Source organism: Lemur catta, chromosome 9 (genome assembly GCF_020740605.2).
Source record: "Lemur catta isolate mLemCat1 chromosome 9, mLemCat1.pri, whole genome shotgun sequence".
NCBI lineage: Eukaryota > Metazoa > Chordata > Mammalia > Primates > Lemuridae > Lemur > Lemur catta.
Window position 1 is genome coordinate 35,142,763 of NC_059136.1, and position 24,547 is coordinate 35,167,309.

A 24,547-nucleotide genomic window follows, 5' to 3' on the forward strand; every position below is an offset into this window, starting at 1 on the left:
AAATGGAATCATTGATGAATGGATAATTCTAATACAATCTATTCCATGACAACTGTCCCAAGAATTATGGGTATTGAGAAGAAGGAGAGACCTCTACTCTGCAGAACCAGAGGTGTGCAATCATACAGGGGCTTTGAAGTCAGAAAGACCAGTTTTAAATCCTAGCTCTGTGTGAATTTAGGCAGCACACACTTCAGTGAACTTTGGAACAAACTTATCTGAAGTTTATTTTGAACTCCAGTGTCTTTATCTGCAAGATGTAGCCAATTATACTTGCCTTGGGAACTTGTGGGGATTAAAAGAGATGGCCAATTGAAAGCACCTGGCTTAGTAAGCCAGCACTTAGGAGGGGCCCAATCAGTAGTAGTGATTATTACCTGTGCAAGGTTACAAGAGTCGGCATTGATTTGAGATTTACAAGCATGGTAGGTATGCAGCCAGACCATCACTCTAACCAGAATTATGGCTAGAATATCCCACCAGGTCAAGCCACACTCTGAATGAACACAGGGTTTCTTCTCAGAGTGAGCAATCCTTTGCTGGCCTTCCCTTCCCCACTGTACTCTGGAAGTAGGAGCAAGTCCTGGCCTTACAGAACTGCTTCCTTTCCCTCTGGGTCTGAGTCATGCTGACTTGCACCCAGTGCAACTTTGCCCGTGTCATTAAAGCGCAGAGGCCCCGCGGAAGTGAGCGCTAGCTTTTTATCCTTCTGACTACAAAGTCCAGAGTCACACATAGAACAGAAATGTAAACACACTCTGCAAGCTTCTATTTGCTCTCAAATTGGCCAAAGTTTCCCACCCCCACACTCCCACCCTCAACCCTAAACCTCATAGACTGGAAATGCAAATGAGCGAAAGCTTCAATGGCTACCGATTCAAAGAGAAGCTTTGAGCTTGAAACCCAGGATTTTTAAAGATTATTTATAGCAATTTTAGTAAGAACTGGGATAAAAAAATCATTCTCTGCATAGTTTTGAAAAAGTATGAAAATGTTAATATTAATACAATAACTGAACCGAGGAATATAAAAGGACTAAAACCTAGACATTTAATAAATAAAAAATGGAAATAATATTAATGATCAATAATAGGAAAATGATAAAGTAAAATTGTGACACACCCATATATTGGAATATATGCAATCCCTAAAACAATGTTAGTTTTAGTGACATCAGAAAATATCTAACATACAATACATAAAAGCAAAGATTAGAAAATTCTGTGTATGGCATGATTCCAATTATTAAATATACATAAGATATACCAAAAAGACTACTTCTATATGGAATTACAATACTTATTTTTAGTTATGCTCTCTCTATATTCACATTTATACAAAAAAAATGCTTAAAATCATTTATATTGAAAAATGTTTTTAAAATGTGTAGTATAACTAATTTTCAACCACCTTTGCCCTTAAAAGGGAGATGAAAAACATACATTCAAAAAGAACTTCGTTAATAAGCACTTACTTCATAAAGTTCTAGTCATGCCCCCAGACATGAACTGGTTAAAGACTGGCAACAACAGTGGGTATGGCGAGGCCAGTGACGTCTTAGTTGCCAAATTTCTGGAGAACAGTGTCATACAGAGTTCAAAAAAAAAAAAATAAATCTTGGATTGTGCTTTAGGAAATCAAAGTGTTAATCCTAACTCTGCCACTACCTGTTCATTAAACTTGACTACTTTATTGACCCTCCCAGTTTTTTAGGTTTTTCATTTATAAAATGAGGGGAAATCATTTCTGTACATGTTCATTTGTTCACTTATTCAAGAAATATTTCTGGAGGGTCTAGGATGGGCCAGGTACTCTTGTGGACAGTGGGAACACATCAGTGGACAAAACAGATGAGTGTCTCTTGCCTTCAGGGAATTTATACTCCGGTGGGGGAAGGTAAACGACAGGCGACTAACCAAATAAATACGCAAAATAATATCAGGTGTTATGAAGAAAGATGAGGCTGGGTAAGAAGAAAGGGAACAGCCTAAGAGGTCTTCAAGGAGGTGATTTGCAAGTAGATAACTAAAAGGAAGCCATGCTGTTATCCGGAGGAAAGGGTGTCCCAGGCAGAGGGACCAACTCGCCCAAAAGCCAGGAAGCAAGAGTGTGGCTAAAGAGAGACTCAGGCAAAGCATGATGGAAACGAAAATCAATTCTTTGCCACTGCCGTTTAACCAAATAGAATCCACGGGAGAGGCTGTCAACAAGCTCCAAATGCGCTGGGTGCACTTGAGCTCTAAAGTCCAAGGCCTTAGCACAGACAGTGCATTACAGAAACTTCCTCGGCCCCACAGCCATGCTTTGAAGGCCCGCTGTGCAACTATTAGCTGATCTCACTTAACAAACAGTGACGCAGTCACCAGGCCTGTTTGTGCCCAAACAGGTGATGATTTTCTCTCCACTGACTCCAGTCAAGGACTTTCTGCTTCCAGATTTCAGACTCCAGGTGACGTTGAGCACAGAGGGTCAAGTGGAGAGTGAACAGGACACGCACAGGGCAGGTGGAATGATCTGTACTCAGCTCGCATTTCAAAGAGTCCACTTTTCCTCCCCCATGTCAAGCACACAGCTAGTTTGAATGCTGCAGCGTAGGATGATTCATCAATTTCCAAACCCCTGGGAAAGGAAGCTATTGTTTAGATATTTTTAATATGTTTTACTAACCCCTACAGAGGTAACTATAGCTCAGGAAGATAAAACTGGGATGAAGTTAAGGACAAAACAGAAGCAATTACTGTCATCCATAATTATAAGCCTTATCATTTACTGTGCACTAACAGTGGCATTTCCAAGCAAACGCTATTAATTAGTGAAATAACAAGGCACTTTATGTTCGTCCCAATTCAGAAAAATTCAAACTACTTCAACAAGTCAAACATAGGTAACTCAGCTTAATTACTTTTTGGTATTTTAATAGATGGGGAAATTGAGGCATGGGAATTGAATGAGTCGTGAAAAGAATTAAAGTAAAAGAAGTTTTAGTGAAAATGTCATAGACATCAGATTGTCACCAAGGATAGCCGTGCATTGGGATAACTTACAGAGATGTGTTAGAGTAGAAAGTGGAGACAGAGACATGGAGCCAGGGGGATTAGGTTAACTGCTCGTTACCAACATCAGCTTTGGCGTGTGGTCTCATCTCTCTGAGCTGGTTTCCCTATCCATAAAATGGGGCTGTCAGTCCCTGCCTGACATACATGATCGTTCTGCAGAATAAATGAGAAACCTATGTGCTTGCAAAGCAGACATGCTTTGTCACGTGGATGGATGCTGCCCAGAGCCCAGGAGAAGTACTCTTTCAGGAGGAGGAGTAGGACCTGCCTTAACCTAGAATGTGTGGGGCTAGATGATTCTTTCTAAAAATAAAAAAAAAAAAAACAACTTTTATGCAGGGATACTGGGACCACACAGCCGGAAGGAAATGGAAATCATCTTAAGGAAGCTGTTCACAGTTTACTTGGGCTTTCAGCCTGAGGCATGAGAAAGAATCCTAGCAGGTCCATTTTCCATAAAAAAAGATACAACTAGGAGGGTGTGGAACAAAGTGGGCCATGCACCCAACCATCCAATGACTTGGTTCTGGAATGAAGTGATTTGTGAGAGCATTTGTAGGCCTGCTTTTATGAAATGCTAGAGATTTGTGACATGGAGAGGTATTCGTGGCTAAAATGTTAGCTCTGTACGATTAGAACTTGTGGCATATATGTAAAAAATGGCATTCACAAATTTCTTTACACACATTAGGAAAACACATAAACTGGACAAATATAAATAGCAAAGGTGTCCAGGAGTGTTTTCCCATGTTATTTTCCTTTTATTTTGTTTTGTTTTTAAATAGGGGTCAACCAGTGTGAGGCAAAACAGAAGAGAAAATAATCATCACACTATAACATAAATCTGAGACACAATCTCATACAGCCGGTTTGCTTTTCAAACTTAAAGAAACGGAAGCTGTGAGAGGTTTAGTTGCTTCCCCCAGATTACAAAGTGTAGACAGTATTTCATCGGGATCCAGACCAAGATCTTCCCTTCTAAGCACAGGGTCTTCTCACCCCATACAACATGGCTCATTGCAGATGCACCTTCCTGAGTCTCAGCCAGCTCCTCAAAGGACAGGAGGACTGTCATTTCTGAGTATTAAGTTCAGGCCACCCAAGATTCTCATCCCAGAGAGAAAGAAATGAAAAGCAATGGGACTGAGCAAAAGTAAGATGGTGTTTGGACTCAGATCTGCGATCTCAGATAAGTCACTGTACTTCCTGGGCATCAGTGTCGTCATCTGTTAAATGTAGGTAACAGAGGCTACCTCACTGCTTTGAGCATCATATTTTAAAAGGAAATTATATATGAAAGACATTGATAAAGAGGAAAACAGTAAAGAAAAAAATCCCTGTTCTTTCTCCTTCTACTTTCCTTCCTTCTTTTCCTCAATGCTGTTGTTATTCTTAACAACTTATCCTCATTCAATGGCAAGAAAATAGCCTCTCATTTCATCTAGGGCTTCATTACATATATTCAACTTGATTCTTTTTATTGGATTCTGGAAGGATGAGCACAGTAATGACTGTTTGATATTGGCATCATCTTTCTTAAAGCAGCGCCCATCTTTCTGAGCAGCCTGAATGAAGGCAGAAAGCAGGACAGCAAGACTCTACATCTATCTCTACTGATCACTTAATAGAAATGATGTAAAGATTCTATGCTTTCCCCTTCTGCTGCTTGCCATGAACTATAATATTGTATTCTATTGCCTTGAATTACTTGCGATAAGGAGGGAGTGTTCGTTAAATATTATCTAGCTAGTAATACCCTTATTTGTATAGGACACCTGCTATCCCAAGGTTTCACCGTACCCTATAAATATCTTATTATCTAAAAGACACATCCTGTGCCATCAATGAACAAATCTCCTCCACAGCCTCAGTTTCCAAAAGAGGCAGGGCTCTTTGGCTGTTTTTCTCTGGCCATTATCCTGCCCCTTAGAACATATTTTGTCACAGGCCCAGAGGAGTTTATTTTTCTGCTGAGATCAGGGAGGCAATGAGGTCTAAAGCACTGGGCTAGGGGCAGGAGGTCCATGCTTTGACAGTGATCGTGGTAATTATTTTGATGATGACATTTTTGATCACTTGCCACATGGCTTGCAATTCTTATGTCCTAACTGGTTTAGTCCTAACCAAAATACTGGTTAGAATATGATTTATATGGGTAACCCAAGAACCAACTAAGAATGATATAAATAAAAGACAGTATCAGTATCATACCTAAAACACTTCCAGCGGTAGGATGCTTCCAGGATGGGTCTACACCTTTGCATTCCACCCTCTTCAGCCTGCCGGATTTGCCCTCAGATTTTTCTCTTACTGAACACAAGGTGGCTGTTGTAACTCGAGGCGTCACATCCTCACATAATAATGTGTAAAATTAGAAAAGAGGAATGAATATCCCTTTTTAAGTATCTCTCCTAGAAGCGCCTCAGAGAACTTCCCTCCATGTCTCCTTGACCCCATCCCAACTGAGCCATTCACAGGCAAGGCGGGGAAATTGCTACACCTGGCTTAAATTGGCCAGTGCATGAGGGCATGTGCATGTATCCATACATGCACACTCACACACACATATATACACACACACACACACACCCCATTCCATGGCTAGGGCTGAGGAGGGAGCCAGACTTCCTTAAAGCAAAAGAATGGCAATTAACTCATTATGATTTAGGTTTCATTAGCAGGGAAAAAAATAACTGTCAGGTAAGTAGCTATCACTAGCCCAATCTCACATATGAAGAAGCAGAGAATAGTTATTAACTGCATCAGTCAAGGTAAATTAACCATTGTGACAAAAAATGTAAAATTTTAGTGACCTAGTACAATAAAAGTTTATTATAGTGCAATGACAGTTGGGGGTAGGAGAGCAGGGCTGTGATCCACATAGTCATTCAGGGACCCAGGCACTGTCTGCCAGTGAATGCCCCTCCCCCATGTCCTTGGACTTCTCCCATCCACCTGGGAATAGAGAAAGAGCAGGATTGTCCAGGGAAAGCTGTGGGCCAGGCCTAAAAGTGGCACATATCACTCAGCTCATACCCGTTGGCTATTATAACTCAGGCCCCTGGCCACAGCCAACTGCAAGGGAAGCAGGGTGTTTAAGGGTAGGCTGAATAAGAAAGGGTAGCACCCTCCCGTGGCCACAGAGCAGGTGGCCTAGGGGACAGGCCATGGCAATTAGATCTGAACACATGGGTGGAGCCTCTTATCCTGATGATCCTCCTACCTGTGTCGCACTTTCAGCTACCAATTTGTTCAACTTTCCTGTCAACATGTTTCCCACTGAAATCATTTATAGTAATACCTGCTCCTATAATGGGACCTAAACAGTCCTTTTGAAATTTACCCCAGATCTCGCCTTAGGTCTCAATTTCTTTGACCTCTCAGTGACACAGTTGGCTCCATGTTCTGGAAACACCATCTTTCCTCAGATCTCAGACATTACTCCTATCTTTCTGTCAGCCCATTCTGTCCCATTGCTGACTCTATTTTCCCCTCCTCTCAAGCCCCAGTCCTCTTCCCTCTACTGCTATCCTCGTGGAAAACATTGCTCATGATGGTGGCTCCATTCTGGCCTCTGTGTTAACTTCTGCAAAACGTACACACTTACTCTGAACCTCTGGCCTGACCACAGGCAGTAATTCAGATGTTAATTTTATTACTATGACTACCTTTACCTATATTTACACTACTATTGTTACTACTCCTACAAATATCTCAGTACATACCAGATATTATGGTAAGTGCTTTTCTTATTTTATCTTTAAACCTCTCAAGAACCCTAGGAATTTGTTTTGCCTCCTGCCCTACTTTTTTTAGAAAAGAAAGCTGAGGTTTGGAGAGAAAAATAAAATGCTATTAAGTGGCCAAACAGGAGTTCAAAACTTGACAGTCTAACTCCAAAACCAAAACTGTTAGCCCCTAAGTGCAATTGCCTATGAAAGCTACAGAATTCTGAAAGCCACATGCTGTAAGTTCCCTTCAAGCACCCTTGAGTCTGACACAGAGCTAAGCACGCAGTAAGTGTAAACGTGTGTTAAATTTACTCATCACACCAAAAAGCAAGCTGATCTGCTAAAAAAAAAAAAAAAGACCTACTCTTTTCCAAAATTGTTCTTACTTTTGCCATTCTTTTTGTAATTGTTTGTATTTAAACTGTTCTATCCTTGATATATGCTCTTTATCAGGCCCCTGAACAATAATATCAGCTAACATTTATCAAACATTAATCAGGTTCTAGGCAATGCCTTTTACATTCTAACACAAGAGGTAAGTTTCATTATTATTCCCATTTTACAGATCGGAAGTTTAAGCTTAAAGCTTAAGTAGATGAGATAGGGTAACAACCTAAACTTCTAAGTCTAACTCTTATCCACATTCCTATCCTTTAAGTTCTACTGCCTGTGGCAATGCCACTAACTCTACTACATTCCTTTCACAGTCCCTTGAGGATGTATTTGTTCCTTCCTCAGTTCTGTTGTCAAGACCCAGAGTAGATTCTCAAGTATCTGATTTTGGAAACAGCCTCCATCCTAGGCTATAAGTCCATCCTTTTAAATTAATCTTACTACTATTAGCTAATTATTATTTTTTAAATTTTAATTGGCTCCATATCTATCCTCATCTTGTCTATCAATATCTTCTTCCAAAATCTTTACTCTTTGCATTAGGCAGGTCAGAAGACCCCTTGTGTCTACCTAGGTCATATTTATCATTCACTCTATGACTTAAACTTTATAAGGAGTATCAAGTGGGGCTTTTAAAGCATCATGCACCTCAAACTGTGAAAAAGGTATTCCAGATCAGTAAGGCACCATCTGCCAGAATTATTCTCATTGTTTCAGCAATGTCTTCCACTTTGTTGGCTCACAAAAGCTACCCAGTCTGTATTCATGGGACGTACTTGATCAGTAAAAAGAACACAGACTTTGGAGTTATTCATTCATCCAACTACCACTGCTCTATGAGTCAATCACCTACTAGGTGCTAGGCTCTATCACATTACCTGGAGGGAGGTCGTGAGAACTGAATGAAGTAAAAAGCCTTTAAAACAGTGCCTGGCAGGGAGTCAGTGAGCCACACACATGTGAGTCCAAATTCCCATTTCCTCTTAAATAAATGAATGGGTGAATGAATTCTCAAGGTCATTTTCCCTGCAGTATTTTTAAGCTATGTCTCTTCTCTCTGGCTGTGTTTCAGAATCTGCCACTTGGTGCATGGATTGACAGTGATACCAGCTTCTTCTGCTCTGGTGTGGATCCCACCAACTGTTGGTTTTGCTCCTGTCTATAAGCCCTGCATTATGCTTTTCAATCAACATTGATCCAACAAATATTTATCAAATGCCTACAAGGTGCCTGGCACTGGGATAGGCTCTATGGATGCAATAACAAGCAAAGTATATATGACCCTAGAAGAAATAAACAATAACAATTAAGTGTGAAAAAGGACAAGCTTGGGAAGTACAGGGTGCTATGGAAGAATGCACTCAAAGCAAAGCACAATATATCTATAATGCAATATTCACCTTATCCTACATGTGTGAATAGTCTCCCCTTTTCTTTATGTCTGGTTAAATCCTACCCCTCTTAGTATGCTATGGGGTGTGGACACAGAAAACAAAACAAAACAGGACTCAAAATGACATAACTAGCATAAGACAGGTTTTTCTTTACTCTTTATTTTTTTGGCTTGTATGACTGAATAGTTCACAGTTAACTGATTTTAGGAGAAGCTTTTCATCCAGTGACTCAAGATAAAACCAAGAATTGCTTTCTCTCCATATCTCAGCTCTAATCACCCAGCCTCTACTGTGTTATTGGCAAGCTCCTTGCCTGTTGGCTGTGGAGGTCGCACGCTTCCTGGCTCACAGCAAGGAGGAGAGTGTCCAATAAAACTCTTCTCAGCTTTTGTCTAATTGGACCCCCTTAAGTCCTGCAGCTATTCTATGAATAGACAGAAGAATGTGTGATGAGGAGTTAATATTGAGCCACATGTCCCACCTCTAAACCACGGATGGGGTCAACTTCCCTAAAACATACAGTATTCCTGAGAGAGGAGTCAAGTGTAGACATTAAGTATACCTCTTCATATTTACATTATAGTTATTACAAAATTGCTGTGCATTTTGAGTTTTAATCCAAACTCCTGCCATCAGCAAATGAGGGTTGCTGTTTCTCTACATTCTCACCAACACATGGTATTTTTTTAAAAAAATAATTAACGTTAACACTAAAAGATGTGAAATGGAATTTTACTGTTTATGGGTTATTCTTGTCTCTTTTTTCATAGATTGTCAGTTTAAATAATTTGTCTATTCTATAATTAGGTTGTTTTCCCCCTCCATGTATGTTTTACTCATCAGATTTTTTTTCTCTCAATTGATTTCTGGCTAATAATTTTTACTAGTCTATATCTTTCCGCTTTGGTTTTGGTGCATTTGCCGTGCAGATGCTCTGAATTTCAAGGTACACAAAGTTGTCAGTTTTTTCCTTTACAGTTTGGTCTTTTTGTGTCTTATTGAAAAACTCCTTTTCTTGCCAAAGATAGTGAAAATACCGTATTTTCTTCATTTATAAGTTTTGAAGTTGTGTTATTCACCTCTATGTTCTTAGTTCGCCTGAAATGCATTTTAGTGGATAATGTGAGGTAAGGGCCTTATTTATTTATTTATTTATTGAACTTGGATGGCCAGTTTTTCTAGTACTATCTATTGACTTGTCCATTCATTCCTGATGATTTTTTACATATTAAGTCTTCACTTATAAATAAGCCTAATTCTGGGTTCTGTATTCTATCTATTAATATCATTTTGTGCTTTCTAACTTCCTTTCTTCTTTTGTGCTTCTTTTTCCCGTCCCTCCCTTCTTCCAAAATGACCAGATTATCTTTATTCCTACTCCTTTCCTCATGCTCTACTGATTTAAAAGCTATGACTTCTACATTCTGTTATTTAGAATTATCCCTAAACTTGATTTAACAGTGTCAAAGTTCATAGTGGATTACCTATACCCCCACAATAAAATAAGCATTCTAGCACACTTTAACACCTATCACCCTTTTTTATCTTTCATCGTGTTGATAACTAGTATTTTAATTCCATCCTTCTTGGAACACCTCAATTAGTAATCATCTTGATGTTTTCTACAGTAAGCCTTATTTAGATTCATTTAGACACTTCCCATTTTTTTTTTTTGCTCATTATTGCTCCTAATATTTTTCTCGTTCATCCTTTCCACATTTTGCAAATATTATTTAACTGGTTTCCAGCATCCATTGTGACTGTCAGTCTAATTGCTGCATCTTCATAGGTAATCTGTCTTTTCTCTCTCTGCTTGCTTTTACATCATCTCTCTGTGTTTGGTATTCTGTATTTCTACATTATGTGTCTAACTGAGGTTTGTGTTTGTTTTATTATCCACAGAATTCATTGTGATTCTTTATTCTGAAGACTCATAATGTTCTTCTATTTAGGAAACTTCTAAGTCATGATCTTTTTAAATGTTACTTTTCTCCCATTCTCTCCATTCTCTCTCTCCCTCTCTCTCTGTCTCAGATAACCTACTAGATATATGTTGAATAGACTTATTATATCTTCCATCTATCTTAACTTTTCTTTCATATTTTCTATCTTTATTTTTGTTGAATCATATTCTATGTAATCACTTCAGATCTATATGTCACTATTTTTTTTCTTCTGCATCTCTTTGTTGCATACCCCTTCCATTAAGCACCCCATCAATAGCCACATATTTTTCATCTTAAGAAAAGTTCCTCTGTTTTGTTTTGATAAAATACACTTTGTTTTTGTCCACAGTACATTGTTTTTTCATTTTGGTTGTAATACCTTTTTGTTTCTCTTTACTGTATTCAAATACTTTCTACTTTATAGTCCCTCTCTGCTTGTTCCATTGTATTTAATTCTTGTAATACTGTGTTTCCAGTGAGTTGGGTTTGCTGGCTTGCCCTCTTGATGTAGCATTTCCTCACACGGTTTATAATTTGTGATTGTGAGCTCATCTTCAGTGTAAGTTGTTTCTTTCACTTCCAAGATCACACAGACTGAATTATAAACATTTTATGTTTTCATCCATGGTGATACCCAGTTGCTTCATGAATCTATAACTAGTTGTTGTATTAGTAATTCTATTCAGGATTTCCATGCCCTGTAGGAACTATAAATTCAAACCCCTCAACCTCAAGTGGTATAGCCTTGTGTTTTGATTTCCTTTAAGAGATATTTCATTTCTATCCAGGGTCCTGGGCAGAGGAAAATCTTATATTGCTTCTGTATATCAGTGTTTGGAGTTTTTCAGTACCTTACTAATAGAGGTCAAACTCCTCATAGGACTTTGTATCTGTAAGAATGTAAAGTTTCAGCTCTCCACTGTACTCAGGCTCAAGATTTGATGTTCTTGATCTCACAGAGACATTCAAACCTCAGCCATAAATCATTAAAGCCTATGTCTGCCTCCAGCATCCATTGTAAGTTGCCACAATGCCAACTCAGATATTTCCCACCATGACCACTTTGAGTTTTTTCTTAATTTGGGATATTTAGAAATTTATCTTTATGTGATCTTGCCTATGTCCTTTTAAAAATGCTTATTTTAACCATATTTATATCTATTTGGGGTGGGGCTTCCCGGGGAAACTTTTTTTTTCATGTTATTAAACGTTAAATCTGAACATACATCTCACTTATCTATCTCTCCATCCATTTATCTATATTGCCCTGGAAACTACAAGCTCCTTATGGGCTTGAATGTTAGCTTTTTTAAAATTGGGTAAGGTACACAAATATTGCTAAGTTCTAACTCTCCTACAATTAGGTGTACTAGTAAGTAATAAACAATCTGTGTTCCAGTTTTAATCTAAAAATGGTGATACCTACCTCTTAGAAGGGTTATGAAAATGAAATAAAATAATTCATGAAAAAGAAAACCTAGCTAAATGTCCAACATGTAGCAAAAACAAAACAAACGAAACAGAAAGAAAAATAACTCTCAATAAATGCTAATTAATTTTTTAAAATGTGTTAAATGAGCATATAAATAAAAAAAAAAGAGCCTTAACACTTCACACATTAAGAGCCGTGCACCCCATATTCTAGAAAGCACAATTTACTCAATATGGAAGCAATGTGGTTTTATTCTATAACCAAAGCCATGTCAGCCCTAGCTGGTATCCAGGCCTTAGAAAGTACCCATAATGAGTCGCCTGACTTTGGAATCTAGGTAGCATTTCCTGGCTTCCCTCCATGCATTTATAGAGCAACAGCTCTCTGACACCCTCCTGCTTGTCAGATGTGTTAGAATTACGGGACAATAACCTCCCAAGCTCCTTTAGGGACACTGTTACCCATATGTAATTTACCATGCTACCGACACATAATCACAATGTCATCTTGTCTAATATTAGGGGGAAAAAGACAATTTGGGTTAACAAATCTCAGGCTAAAGAACTAAAGTTGAGGAGTAAAACAGGTTAATACCTCATTAAGACCAAAGATTTAGAGGAGGCAGCTTCTCTGAGGAGATCTAAAAACCCACTTCCCATTGCATATGCGGGGTGCTTAGGTTGCACTCTAGGTGTTACCTGCTCATCAAATGTTTCCATGCTGTGGCCTTCACCCAGGTTAAATTCTTTATCTGTGCTTTAAAGTCATGTCTTCTTGAAAGAGAGGGGGAAAATCAGAGTAGTGTCTCATAAAGTGTGTCTTGTTTGGGAAACGGAAATGAGGCTAGGTGACCAGGGGGAGGGGGGAGTCGGGGCTGGGAACAGGCCTGTGACTTTCTCCTTTTGGTTTCTCCCACAGTGACCTGGCAGCCACTCTGTGTGACCTCTGTCTGAAGACATGAGAAATAGCTGAGTGGAAGGTAAGGAAAACGGCGCCATGTAGCCTTGACAAGAGATTGGAAGGAGACATTACAAACATCCTTTCATAACCGTACAGTGCTTGAGGAGAAGTAGACTTTTCCTGTGGTGTCCCCAAAACACAAAGTATATGCCATCAATTATTTAGCAATCATTTATTGAACACTTTCTCTGTGTAAGGTTCTGTGCCAGCAACGGAAATGCTAGTGGAAATTTAGTACAAATGAATATTATATGCCCAGTGTGCAGTGTTTTATTTTTATTATGATACTTAATTTTCACAGTACTGCAAAGGACAGTACTATCTTGTATCTTTAAGAACTATATTATGTTGATTCCCAGTTGCTGGAGAGCTGGGGAAAGCCGAATTTTGCTCAGTGTGGAAGACATTATGATTTAATTGAAGACAATTGGGCTTTGTAGCTAGATAAGCCTAGGTTTATTCCTTGTTCTGCCTGTTAGTTTTGTTACCACGATCAACTTAATTCAAATTCTTCTAGGCTCAATCTGTTGGTGCATAAAATAAGAGTAATAATAACTACCTCGTAGGATACTTACAGGATTAAAATGAGATATATTTACATAAGCATATTAGAAGTTAACATTTCTTGAGCACTTTTTGTGTGCCAGGCATATGCTAAACAATTATAAACATCTTATTTAATCCTTACACTTCTAAAGCACAAAGAATTCTAATTTCTTTTAGAGAAACTAAGGTTCATAAAGATTACTTGTTTGCCCAAAGCCATACAACTAGTAAATGCCATAATTGGCATCCCAAGCCCATCTGTCTTACTCTACTCTGTCCTTAATACTGTCCTTCGAAGGATTAGGAAAGACAGAAAAATAGTAGAAATATTTGCCATTTTTTGAGGTTTCGTAAAAGTGGTTTCTGCATTGTAAAGGAAGTTAGATGAGGTAGTTTCTAATGTATGTCCCTTTCAATTCTAAATCTAGTTTCTCTATAACAGATTTCCTGAACCACTAAGTTAGAAATAAGCATGTGTTGGCAAAATTTGGTGTGGTATGAGCACTAAGCCACAATTTGCTGCCTTGCACATGAGGGACACCTACTCCTGCTAACTCTTCGTAAAGAGCATTCCTTGGTCCAATCTCCAGCCGTGTTTCTTAGACCTTTATTCTTTGGATTTGTTTGAATCATCTTCCATTCCCCTTCCTGACCCATCACTAATCTCCGCTCACACCTGTAAGCATAGTTTCCCAGGAACTTCCCCCATGCTCAACACTCCGCACCTGAGTTCTTCTTAGCCAGAGGTCCATATTGGCCTGGCCACTACCTCTTCCGAAACCCTTTCCCTGAGGCACTATGAATTTGGTCTCACTCACTGACCACTCACTGGCAGGAAAACCTGCTCACCACAAAATAATTTCCTTTCAGGCTACAGTCTTCACTAATAGTGTGTGCAGCTAGAAGCCAGGTCAATATTGCAGGTGCCCCACCTGATTTTTCTGTCAGATTTGATTTGGCTTCAGGAGAAACAGAGATCTTTAAATATAAGTGAATCATAGAAAGAAGAAAACAGTTTTCCTTTCACACAGGGAGGACAAATGTTAAGAGCTGGAAGGGGCATTGGAAATGCTTTGTCCAATTGGTGAATTTTATGGTGATGGAAACTGAGGGCCAGAGAAAGAAGAACATATATGTCTAAGTGTGTCATTCTTAATTTCCCCCGCTCATTTTGATTGCTTTTTTCTCTGTTCCACACACTCATAGACATACACATGCACACACACACACATTCACACATACACACAAGCTGAAACTATACCATCTAAAAATTAATCTGGGTAAATAATCTTAGATATTAAAAACATAACTATTTCACATTGGGTTAAACTGAAACATTAGACCTTTTTTTAAAAAAAATTAGACTTTCTTATTAGAATATAGCTCAGTAGAAAGAAAGGAGAATTTCAAGTCTACCTAACTTTGGTTTGAACTGACAATTTGCTATTTATTCACTGTGTGACCTTGGGTAACTTATTTAATGTCTTTGGATCTCATTTTCCTCTTCTACAGAGGAAATACAATTAATTTCTTCCTCAGAGGACTGTTGAGAGGATTAAACAAGGCTCTGTAGGTGAAAATGCCTATCCTCTGGCTGGCACATCATAGGGTATTCAATAAATAAGAGTGGCTTTCCCTGAACAGGGTGAGGTTCAGGACTCTGAAGAAATGGGGTTTTGGTAAGTGCTGTGGTGAGGCAAAGTGAAGTAAACAAACCCTCAACAACAGACCCATATTTGGACTAACCACACCCAGTGGCACATAAGTAAGATACATGAAAGGAATAAAAACATAACTTGTTGACCCACAGGTAATGGAGATATTGCGTTTTCTTTTCTTTTTTTTTTTTTTTTGAGGCAGAGTCCTGCTCTGTCACCCTGGCTAGAGTGCCATGGCGTCAGCCTAGCTCACAGCAACCTCAAACTCCTGGGCTCAAGCAATCCTTCTGCCTCAGCCTCCCGAGTAGCTGGGACTACAGGCATGCACCACCATGCCCGGCTAATTTTTTTTTCTATATGTATTTTTTGGTTGTCCAGATAATTTTCTTTCTATTTTTAGTAGAGACGGGGTCTCACTCTTGCTCAGGCTGGTCTCAAACTCCTGACCTCGAGTGATCCACCCGCCTCAGCCTCCCAGAGAGCTAGGATTACAGGCGAGAGCCACCGTGCCCGGGCGAGATATTTCTAGAAAGCCAAAGTCGCAGCCTCTCTAGACTGCAGAACATCAGAAGGTGTCCCCGTTGAGCAATGGACACAGCCTGACTCACCTGCCTGACCCTTCTAGCCCTGCAGCCCTGGCCCCTGGAGGTGTGGAAAGCACAGGGGCCCTCCTTGAGAATGGTGGCAAAGCAGGAGGCCTGTTTTCTCTTGTAGAACTGGGAATCTGAGCCACTGCCCCAGGGGAGGTCACTAGCAGCCTTACTCAGACTGATCTGAGTCGGGATGAGCCATGATATTGAGTTCCAGTAAAACCCACAGAATGTTCTGAACTTGTGACTAAGTCTGAGCTACATAAACAACCCCAGATATCCACTTCAAGAAGGATGGCTCTCTGTGGTGTGGCCTAGTAATCTCTTTTCTCAAAAAAAAAAAAAAAAAAAAAAGAAAAGAAAAAAAACCAAGGTTCTACTTTGCAATTTTCAACATTCTTTTAACAATGACAGGTCCGGCCCCTATTTCATGGCTATCATTGTGGTAGGAGCTCTGACCGATAGGAATGCTACTAACTGTGCTCTCTGAGGCCCAAGAGCCCCGCTGTGGTGGTCCTCACTGCGGGGGTTTGGGTGGGGCTGAGCAGACAGTGTACCACTCCCGTGAGTAAACTAGAACAGCTTCCCTTTCATTGATTTTATTTTATCAGCTTTCCTCATATTTTATTAAAAAAATAAAAAATTAACAAATAAATAAAATAAACTGTATGAAATACAAAAATAAATAAAAATGTTAAAGGGTCTTGCTTTTGTTTGTAAGTATAGAAAGAATCTATGACAATAATATTAAGTTAAAGGAAGGATAGACATATCATTTAATGCTGAAGGGGGAAATATAGCTGATGTTTGTTGTTTATACTGTGGCAGGCACTGTTTTCAATTAATCCTCACGTGATCCTATAAGTGAGTACTATTGTTAGCCACATTTTAGAGAGAAAGCAGCTGAGGGCCAGAGGATTTGAATCAACTTGCTCTGGTCAGGCAGCCAATAAGTGGCCCAGATGTTTAATCCCAGGAGCACTGATGTTAGAGTGTGTGCTCTTCTCTGCCACACGACGCTGATTCTTCCCCCAAATCTCCATTTGTATTTGTATTGTCAAGTCCAACCACTGACGCCTTTGCCCGGCTTCCTATCTCTACCCCTGGGCTTTATTATATTCAACCTCTGCTCAAATGTTTCCCCCAAAGAAGGGTCAGCCTTCCCTTACCTGGCTACCCCATCTAAAATAGCTCCTCCTCCTGTCAGGCTAGTCTCCTTTACTCCACTTCATTTTCCTTCTTAGAGCTAATCCCAAACTGACAACTATCAGATATGTATCTGTTTATGGTCTTTGGACTGTGGACCTCAATCATGTCAGCTTCCTTGAGGGCAGAGGCTTTGTAAGTTCGCAGATTGCTGTTCATCCCTGACAGCTGGACAAAAACAAGACCCTGCAGAAATAAGTATGTAAGGGCATGCAAGAGTTGAAGATGGAGGAGAAAGATCTGGAATGAGAGAAACAACATGGTATGGGGTGTAGATCCTAGAATGTGGTGTCAAGACAGCTTAAATCACAATCACACCTCTGCTGTGAATTCTCTGTGTGACCATGAGCAAGTTTTGGTTTCCTCATTCATAATAGGGATAATTACCCCAGACTCACAGTGCTGTTGTGGGGATTAAATAAGATACTATGCATCAATAAATGGTTCTTTACTGTCTACATAATTCATTTCTTTTTGAGAGCTAGTGCTGGGAACCTAGCTGAGCATATAGTAAGCACTCACTCAATAAATATATATTGGATGCTAGAATGCCAGTCAGAGCTAATGATTGGAGACCATGTTGTGTTATGAAAAAAAGCATGTGAAAAGAGCAAGGAGACTGGCAACTATATCCAATTCTGCCACATGACTAGCTATGTGCCCTTGGACAAGTTGCCTCCCCTCTTGGATCTTCCTGGGTAAAAGGGGGAGGTTTGGCAAGATAACCTCTAAGTTGCCTTTCATCTCTGGGATCCACAAAATTGAAAACAACATCCCACAGTTGATCTTGTTTCCCTTGGATTTCCAGCAGCAAACCATCCCACATTGATTGTTGTCAGGAAGCTGGAATGACCTTTATGTTTTGTATTGGCTTCCTAGGTTCCAGTCAAAATATAAGTTCTTAGTGCTACTCATATTAGAAAATAACGGTTGGCATCTTGGCCAAAGGATGCCGATATTTACAATGGACAATTAATTCACTCTCTTATCTGGGTCTCTGGGGGTCGTTCTGGATTGGTGAGCCTCTTGACTGACTGGGTTGAAGGAATTCCATCACCTCTTGTACTTGCCTCAATCAATGGGGAAGGAATAAGATGTATTGAAGTTGTTTTGGAGACTTCTGTTCCAAGTCCACCTTGGAGAGTTCAATGGTTTTGTTCCTGTTCCAGGGGAAGGGTCATTGTTTCTTCTGACAGGTGGATTTATTGGAAAAGGCTGCTGCCAAGGATTTTGCTGGCTTAAGAAGTCCTATTGGTGACCTGGTATGAAAGTTCTGTGTTCTTAGCCATCATTTCAAACTAATATTTTACCTTTGTCTTGTATTCAAAAACCTAAATGGCCATCATGACTCCTAAGAATTTGACAGAGTAATCGTCGTTTTGTGAATTAGTGTTTTATGGTCAGTAAACTAGTGAACACATCTCACTCATAAAATACAGATTATTGGAAAATTACTGTAATCCTCACCTTCTGTGTGACATACAAATAAATGTGTAATATATAGCACTTTTTTATTTTCAAAGCATTTTCACATGTCTTATTTGATCCTCATGAATGCTGCATAATTATAACTCCACTTTTCATAAGAGGCAGCTGAGTCTCCCAATGCCTTTAAGACTTGACTAAAGACACATTAAATTAAAACTTGGATTTTTCTCACTCAAATCTTTGGAAAAGAACCAAGGCAAAAGTCCCTATGTAGAGCAAAAGAAGAGATGGTGCTGTTTGCAGCATCCTCTCAACTTTCCCACTCCCATGGGAGACAGGGAAAGTCCCAAGGAAAGAAGACATGGCCATAGTAACAAGTAACCCACAAAAGCACCAGAGATTACGGCCTGAGCTGCTTCCTCGCCCTGTGGAAACAGGGAGTGGGAAGCAAGAAGGGAAGGGAGGGACTCTGAAGACACCTGCTCAGGAGTCAGACAGTCCTGGGTATGGAAACACAGCTGTGCCAGCTGAGAGTTGTGTGACTTTAGGCAAACCATTTTCCTCTGCATGCCTTAGTTTACTCAGGGATAAGTAAGAAAATCTCCCTCATATAGTCATTATAACAATCAGATACAGTAATGCATGAAAAGTGCTGGGCACAGTCCCTGGAACAAATTGGTAGCTGTGCTGATGTGTGATCATGAACAAACCACTTCACCACATTGGGCTTCAATCTATTTATGTATAAATTATGGTGGTTGGACTAGATGAATTCTAATGCTTTTTTCTTCAAGCCTTGCGTATGATTTATGACTGTAATTCATGGAATAGAGGGAGATGAGCTTGTGATGGACTTATAGAGTGACATGTCACTATGTGTGTTAAGGTGGGTAACAGGATCTTATAAGTGAGTAGACGGTGGCTGTGGATACTACATCTTGTTGATATAAGGATAATAGTAATAAAAGCTATCTTTTATTGAGCTAATATATATGTTATCTCATTAATTACCGATGAAAACCCTATAAAATAGGAAATATTAGCTCATTTTTACATAGGTAGAAAAATGAAAGCTTCAACAGGTTAAACGACTTGTTCAAAGCCATCCAGATCACCCATGGTAGATCTAACCTTGTTCTGTTTGGCTCTGGCTGTCATGCCCTCTGGAGTATCCTGTGCTGGCTCTATTCATTAACATCACCATTTACTCTCTACCTGACCTTTGTTTTTTCCTTATTCCATGTTGACTTCTCCATCTGTCTTCATCTTTCTACCTAATAAGAATATGATGTATATTTTTTAAATGTACCCTCTACTGCACTGTGTGCTTTTGTAAGTGTGTGAGCTATTATTATCTACTTAAATCTATGTCTTTATGGCATAATTCAGCATTTTAATATTCACTTTGAAAAGTGTTTTGAGTCACTTCCCTGCAAAGGTGCAGTATTAAATTACATTCATTATTCTTGCTAAATGTAGACAAGTCATGGTTCAGGTGAACTAGAAAGTAACTCCCATTATCTTCAGCACATTCCATCACATTCGTTATTCTATGTGACATTTATCAACACAGCATTTAGACATTTTAAAGAAAGAAAAAAATCACTTTAAATTCCAAAGCATTTAACTAACACTGAGCCAAATTCTGCAGGTGAAAAAGTCACTTCCTTGCTACAAGTTCCACACATTGCCTTAACTCTTTTGGAGCATAATGAGCACATGTAAAAGCACATGCTAAGAATCAGGGTACGGGAACTATTAAACCTATCTGCTGGGATTTAGGTTGCATCATGCTTATACCTATGCTCATGTTATTCATAATTCTAAATGGCTCCTTGTGTACCATGGGCACAGCAGGGGCTGTGTTGACATTCTCTTAGGTCCCCTTTGCCACCTCCATGTGTTATTTTTCCATCTTGTGCAAAACTCTTTGTTTTCTAAGGTGCCATCTGGCCATACTGCCTTCGATCTATCCCCTGGCTGGCATTTACCAACCTCACTTCCATTATTTATGGAGAAATTGCAGACTTATTATCTACTCCAACTTTAACCATTATGGGTGCTGAGGGGACAGTCAACAGTGTCTTAAGCTGGGGTCTCCAGAAACAAATCTTGAGATGAGGATTCAGGTGCAAGTGACTTATTGAGGCAATGTTCCCGGGAGAATCTGGCAAATGAATGAGGTAAATGGGGCGAGGTAAAGACCTCAGATGAAGTCCTATGGAAGGCAGCTTCATCTTTATACTGCAATGTATCTCTGGAGTGTAGGTTCTGCCTCAGAGGCCAGAGAGCTGGCGGTTCCTATCCCTGTATCCTTCAGCTGTTGGTCTAGGGCCACTGGGTATGGGAAGGGGGGTTGTAAACCCGCAGGGACTGTCTGCAAATGAGAGAAAAGCTGCTCCAGTAACCTGAAGGCTATATTCCAGAAAGAAGACACAGAAAACTCAATGAAGTGGGAAGAGGCTCATGGAAATGGCAAAAGGCATCCAAGGGAATAAGGGTGTGGTACCAATAGTATCCACTAGAGGCAGCCACATGGATAAGCCATCCAAAACCTAACATCCTAATTCCTTGATATTTGTGTGACTTTGCTAGGGCTGCTATAACAAAGTACCACAAACTAGGTGGCTTAAACCACAGAAGTGTATTGTTTCACAGTTCTAGATGATATAAATTCAAATTCAAAATCTGTCAGCAGGGATGGGTCCTTCTGAGGACTGTCTGGGAAGAATCTGTTCCTCTCTCCTTGGTTTGTTGATGGCCACCTTGTCATCTCCCTGTGTCTCTTCACATCATCTTCCTTTTATGCATGCCTGCCTTTCCATCCAAATGACTCCTTTTTATAAGGACACCAATCATACTGGATAAGGGGCCCACCCTATTCCAGTATGAACTCAACCCGTTATATTTGCAATAACCCTGTTTCCAAGAAATGTCACTTCCTGAGCTACTAGGAGTTAGAGCTTCAACATATAATTTTTTTTCTTATTCTTTTTATTTTTTTATTTTTTTTTATGGAACGCTTCATGAATTTGCATGTCATCCTTGCACAGGGGCCATACTAATCTTCTCTGTATCGTTCCAATTTTAGTATACATGCTGCCAAAGCAAGCACAACATATAATTTTTTTTAATTTCAAAGTATTATGGGTGTACAAATGTTTTTGGTTACATGGTCACTTTCGTAATGGTTGAGTCAGGGTTATAAGTGTGTCTGTTATACAGATAGTGTTCATTGTACCCGTTAGGTAGGTTTTTGCCCATCCCCTCCTCCCCACTCCCCCCTGTTTGATTTCCATTGAGTTTTACTTCCCTGTATGCACATGTGTGCTCATCAGTTAGTTCCAGTTTTATATTGAGTACAGGTGTTGTTTGTTTTTCCATTCTTTAGATACTTCACTTGTAATAATGGTCTCCAACTCCATTAATACTGTTGCAAAAGGAATTAAGTCATCCTTCTTTATGGCTGAGTAGTATTCCGTGGTATAGATATACCACATTTGTTAATCCACTCATGAATTGATGGGCATTTGGGTTGATTCCGTATAAACTTTGAAGGACACAATTCAACTTACAACAATATTCTTCCATTTTGAAAAGTTTATTAAATCCCACTTCCATGTCTACATTCAATATTTTACCTCCTGGTACTGCTCTCTGGAATCTTTAACTCTTTATTTTTTATTCCTATCATAGCTGTTTTGTGTCTTTCTTATACTCTTTAGTACTTAATGGATGTAACACAGAAGACAATGCTATAAAATTTAGAGGGTTGAGAAAATGCTTTGTAAATTATAAATCCCTATATGACTTTTAATTGCCATTTATTAACATTCATTTAAGAAATATATGTTGAGCCCCTATCTTGTATTTAGCACATTTCCTGGTATTCCTGATTTTGGAAAGCTCTGTATGTGAAGGATGGATTTAAGGAGGGAGAGAGTAATTGTGAGGCCATTGTAGTGATTCAAATTCAAAAGGATGGGATTTTGGATTAGGGAACCACAGAGGAGATGAGATGCAAGGAAAGAAATCAGTGTGAGACACAACCCCAAGGATAATTGTAAGGACTTGGGGTGGCTCATTAGATAATGACGGGGACATCATGGGTAGAAAAGGCAGAACTTGATACATATTTTTTTCTATATTAAATACATTCACATGTCACTAAACTATTGGAAGAAGTTCTGAGAAATACGTCCTTATGCAATTTTGTCTGTGTGTGAACATCACAGAGAGTACTTACACAAACCTATATGGTACAACCTACTACAGACTTAGGATATAGCCCATTGCTACTAAGCTACAAGCCTGTACCGCGTGTTACTGTGCTGAATACTGCAGGCAATTGTAACACAGTGGTAAGTATTTGTGTATCTGAACATATGTACACATAGAAAAAGTATAGTAAAAACATGTTATAAAACATAAAAAAAATAGTATAGAGCACTTACCATGAATAAAGCCTACAGGACTGAAAGTTGCTCTGGGTGAGTCAGTGAGTGAGTGGTGAATGAATATATTAAGGGCCTAAGACATTACTGCGCAGTACTGTAGACTTTGTAAACATGGTACACTTAGGCTACACTAAATTTATTTTAAAACATTTCTTTCTTCAATAATAAATTTAAATTAGCTCACTGTAACTTTTTACGTTAAAAACTTTTAACTTTTAACCCTTTTGACTCTTTTGTGATAACAGTTAGCTTAAATTGTAATACATTGCACACTTGTAAAAAATATTCTTTCTATATATCCTTAGTCCATAAGAGTTTTTCTATTTTTAATTTTTTTCTAATTTTTTCTTTACTTTTTTAAACTCTTTTGTTAAAAACTAAGATACAAACACACAAATTAGTCAAGGCCTACTCACCCGGGGTTAGGATCATTGATATCACTGTTTTCCACCTCCATATCTTGTCCCACTGGAAGGTCTTCAGGGCAGTAACATGCAGGGGGTTGTCATACTCTAGGATAATAATGTCTTCTTCTGGAATACCTTCTAAAGGACTTGCCTAAGGTGTTTTACAGCTACCTTTTTTTTACTTCGTAAGTAGGAGTACTCTCTGAAATAATTATAAAAGTATAGTATAGTCAATACACAAACTAGTAACATAGTCATTTATTATCAAGTATTACTTACCATACATAATTGTATGTGCTCTCCTTTTATAGGACGGGCAGCACAGTAGGTTTGTTTACACCAGCATCACCACAAACAGGGAAGTAATGCATTGCACTATGACATTACAATGGCTGCGATGTCACTAGGTGATAGAAAATTTTCATCTCCATTATAATCTATGGGACCACCAGCATATGTGAGGTCAGTTGTTGACCAAAATGTCATTAAGCAGTGCATGACTGTACAAAGTGCATCCAAACAACACACAATTTTATTCCTATGCTACTACTGTTTCCCTATCAACTTCCCCCCAAAAGGTGAACTTTTCAGCAAATTTCCTTCTTTATCTTGCCCTGGCTACTCTCCAGCCTTATATTTTTCCATTTTTCCTTATACCCTTGTTCATACTTTGCCAAACTACTTAGAGCTCAGGTCCTTACCCTTGTTTCTTACTTTGTACCTGTTCTCCTCTCTCCCTGCAAAGTCCTCTCCTGATATATCCCTGACAAATGCCCACACCACAGCTGAAACAGGGAGGCCTGCTTGGATTCCCTGGAGGAGATCCAGCCTCCCCTGCCGTCATGCTGTCTTTGCACCTCGTAAACCCTTCTATCAGCATCCTTCTCACAGTGGATAGCAATCCTTTCTTATGTATGTGTCCTCTCCATTAAATCAGAAACTCCTTGAAGATTTACTTTTGTATCCTCGGTTTTTATCACAAAGTCTCATCCTTGAATGGATTCAAGAAATGTTTTTAAATGAATAAAGGAATGTAAACACAAACTCAGTCAGATGCTGGGTAAAGGATGCCTAGATATTTGCATTGTTCTCTGGCCATCACTGTGGATGCCCACGGGCATTTCCACTGTGTGTTCACTCCAGTTCTGAGAGAAGAGGCTCCCTGTACAAGAGAGGCTGGTGGTTAGAAAGACAATCTCCCTCACAGCCAAGGAACAGCTTCTCACATGGCCGGGGTTGCCAAAGTTCAACAATTACCCTGTAAATTAGCTACTTTTTCTACCCAATTAGGGTACTTCTGTTACAATTCTGATAGAAATATATTGACTTACTTTCAATTTTCC

General features: G+C 39.3%; 1 long non-coding RNA gene and 1 other non-coding gene across 2 annotated transcripts; both read right to left on the reverse strand.

Annotated features, from left to right (window-relative positions):
- Positions 1-1,646: 1,646 nt before the first annotated feature.
- Positions 1,647-24,547, reverse strand: LOC123644539. The gene is made up of 3 exons (XR_006737171.1): positions 24,536-24,547; positions 23,214-23,406; positions 1,647-2,619 (listed from the first exon to the last, which is right to left on the reverse strand). It is a non-coding gene; the product is annotated as an uncharacterized LOC123644539 (long non-coding RNA).
- Positions 21,349-21,455, reverse strand: LOC123645305. Its single transcript, XR_006737498.1, has one exon. It is a non-coding gene; the product is annotated as a U6 spliceosomal RNA (small nuclear RNA).